General features: G+C 52.0%; 1 pseudogene; it reads right to left on the reverse strand.

The window, feature by feature from the left end:
* Positions 1-736: 736 nt before the first annotated feature.
* Positions 737-2,125, reverse strand: LOC146380003 (uncharacterized; annotated as a pseudogene).
* Positions 2,126-3,235: the final 1,110 nt, after the last annotated feature.

Raw genomic sequence — 3,235 nt, forward strand, 5'->3', positions numbered from 1 at the left:
CAGAAGTCGCGACGCCGGTGAGGAACGGATGGCCAGGGAAGTGATTTGGAGGAATCCCGGAAGACGAGGGCGCTTGGCGAAAGTGTGAGAGGGATGCCAGATTCGGTGATGAACGGAGGATCTGAAGGTAAGGTGTGCTAAGATTTTCTGAGGTCGAGGTAAAGGGTTAGTCGTTCGAAGGGTCTTAAAGGAGAGTTTATTTTGAAGTAGTATGGTGTGGTGCTGCCCGATTGATTGGTTTGCTTCGTTTGAGGATGAAAATGAAGCAGTCTTCGGAGTCTGGGTGGATGGCACTCGTGCACGGGTGAAGAGTCAGATGGAACTTCAAGGATGAGGGGGTGAATTCAGAACAGCGTAAGGCCGAAGAGGTGAGCAGGAACATGGAGTGTGCGTGCCAGGAAGTAGTCGCTATACTTCAGCCGGAGGGTAGAGATGCAGCAATGCAGAAGATCTGAAGTTAAGGGTAAGCGGTGTAGGGTCGTGGCAGGTGACTGACGCTGGAGACTTTTGATGAGTAGTGAACCTGTGAGCAGTTTGGCAAGGAAATAGTTGCTGCTTTATGGAGGGAATTTTGATGCTCTGGAACCCGAAGGCATGGATATGAAGCTGGAAACTGTTGCAATGTCGAATGACAAGAAGGGCAGGTTGGAGTTTTGATGCAATGAACGGAAGCTTGCTACGAGGCTATTTAAAATCGCTTCTTGGGAGATGCTGATGAGTTCTGCGATGCTGGGGTTTAGATCTCGAATGTCGTGGCTGAAAATGGAGGAACTGGGGTCGGAGCTGCCTCTGCGTGGGGCGCCAAGGCTCTGAATGTCTGGAGGGAGAGATGAGACAGGGATGGAATGGAATTGAAGTGGCCTGGAATGTGTTCCGCTCTGAATAGGAACTGATGGTTGACTGATAGCTACGTGAGCTGCCGCATGAAGGGCATGATGGAAGGAAAGTTGCTTCGGCCTTTGTTGATAATGTCGACTACAGCGAAGTTGTCGGACCGAATGAGGATGGATTCTTTTGGCCATTCGTGGCCCCACAGTAAGGCTGCGATGACTACCGGGTAAATTTCGTAAACAGCTGATGAAGGCAGGAACCGATTGTGGATATATTTACGGAACTCGGGAGGCCAAGCTGAAGAGAACCACCTTCGGCCGTAATAGCCCCCAAAGCCGGCAGAAGGGGCGGCGTCTGTGAAGAGCTGAACGCCATCGGGGTGGGACAGCCGGTCATTGTAGAAGAAGGTGATGCCGTTCCAGTTGGCGAGCAGAAGTTGCCAGAGACGCAGTTCGGCCCTGGAAGAGCTGTCCAGCGTGATGGAGTTGAGGAGTGACGGTTTAGATGCAGCGAGTGAAAGCAAGTGAGAGATGAAGGAGTGGCCTTGAGGGATGATGCATAGAGCGAAGTTTAAGTGTCCCAACAGCGAGAGTAGCTGTCGTTTAGAGCAAGTGGGAGCGAGGAGAAAGTTTTGGAGGAGAAGGGTGATCTGATTGAGCTTTTCGGTGGGCAGGGAGGCCTGGAAACGTTCAGTGTCAAGGGTTATCCCGAGGAACTCCAGGGATGTCGAAGGTCCCTCTGTTTTCTCTTCCGACAAATGAACGCCGAGTTCGGAGAAGACTAACCTCAGAGTGGATAACCCGTGAGCTGGTGGTGACGTGTGAGGGGAGATGACTAGGAAGTCGTCGAGGAGGTGAACCAAAAAAGGCAGCTTATGGTTGTTAGAGAGGATCCGACATAGAGCTTCGGAGAGTGAATCAAACAGCTTGGGGCTGCTTTTGCAACCGAAGGTCAGTCTGACGGCAAAATAGTAGGCATCCCTCCACTTGACTCCAAACAGGTGCCAGAAGTCGGGGTGAATCAGCAAGACCTTGAAGGCACTTGTGATGTCAACTTTAGAGAGCCATGCACCTCTGCCGGTGAGTTTAATGAGAGAGATGGCATGGTTCACTGTTGAGTACTTGAGAGAGTAGTTGTCGCTGGGAATGAGGCTATTTATGCTTGGAATCTGACTGCCATGGGGAGCAGAAAGATCGATGATTATGCGCTTTTTTCCTGAATATTTCCTGGTGGCGATGCCCAGAGGGTTAATGCGAAAGAGAGGGAAGGGAGGTTCGGGGAAGGGTCCAATCATGAAACCCTCGCACGCAGAACTGGCAACCCTAGACGAGTGTCACGCTGAGTGGGAGGAGCAGCTGAGGAGGGAGCATGCGGCTGTAGCTGGCTGGGTGAGGCTGAAAGGAGCGAGGAAGCGTTGTTAACGGAAGCGCTAGCTTCGTTTGTGTCTGGAAGAGAATTAACTGCGTTCGGTGAATGACAGCGGGAGCGCTGAAATGTTAAGAAGAAACTGAATAATGTAGCCTTGTTATCGGATCGACGAAAGTGAATGCCCCTCTCTTTCTGGGCTCGTGGAGACGGGCGACAGTAAAGTCGGAGATATTTGTGGGCAAAGAAGCTTCGGGAGACCTCACCGGAGCGTGGGAACGGCGACGCGACCTTGGAGTTGAATGCTGAGATCGATCGTGTTTCCGGGAAGCTCCGCGGGGCTGGAGACGCGCCTCAGGGCGATCCGGAGTGGAGTTCTGCCGAGAACTTTTACTGGGAGGGGATCGTCCTCTAGCAGATCGGAGGTTGGAGTATTGCGGGGAAGGGGAGCGACCGGAGCCGCTGTATTGTAGAATGGAGCGGAGAGAGGAGTTCCGGGGAATGCGAATGGCAGAGCTGATGGCTGCGCAGCGAGGATGGCTGCTGGAAGGCACGCCGGACGGGCCGGCTGTAGTAGGGCACTCTGCGGCGGCTCCACTAGGAAGATCAGATTGCGGATCCCGAGCTGCTAGGGGAAAATCAGGCGGAGAAGGAGTGAGGTCATGGTCCAATGGACTGAGCGACGGAGAATTCCTGGTGATGAGCCGAAGGGTGAGTAGGAATCAAGCTCTTAGAATTTGCGAGGTGTCTGACGACAAGGAGTGTTCGCATGAAAGTGAGAACAGCGGGTATTGGAGAAGGGGGGCTTTTATAGGCTGAGGCCAGAGGGGGCGTGAAGGAGGAGTGGTCCCGCTCCTGAAATTCAGATGATATCTCCACTTAACTGTTCATCATACATGTTGTGGCTGATTCCCCTGCTTATTTCATTAAAATATTTTTAGCTCACTTTTAATTTAAGGAGTGATTTTGGATTAGGTTTTCTATGTATTCCACCAAAATAGTTCTGGAATACTACATCAACCTTGTGTATGCTAACGTT

This window comes from Perissodus microlepis, chromosome 9 (genome assembly GCF_051167445.1).
Source record: "Perissodus microlepis isolate ML-2025 ecotype Zambia chromosome 9, ASM5116744v1, whole genome shotgun sequence".
Lineage (NCBI taxonomy): Eukaryota > Metazoa > Chordata > Actinopteri > Cichliformes > Cichlidae > Perissodus > Perissodus microlepis.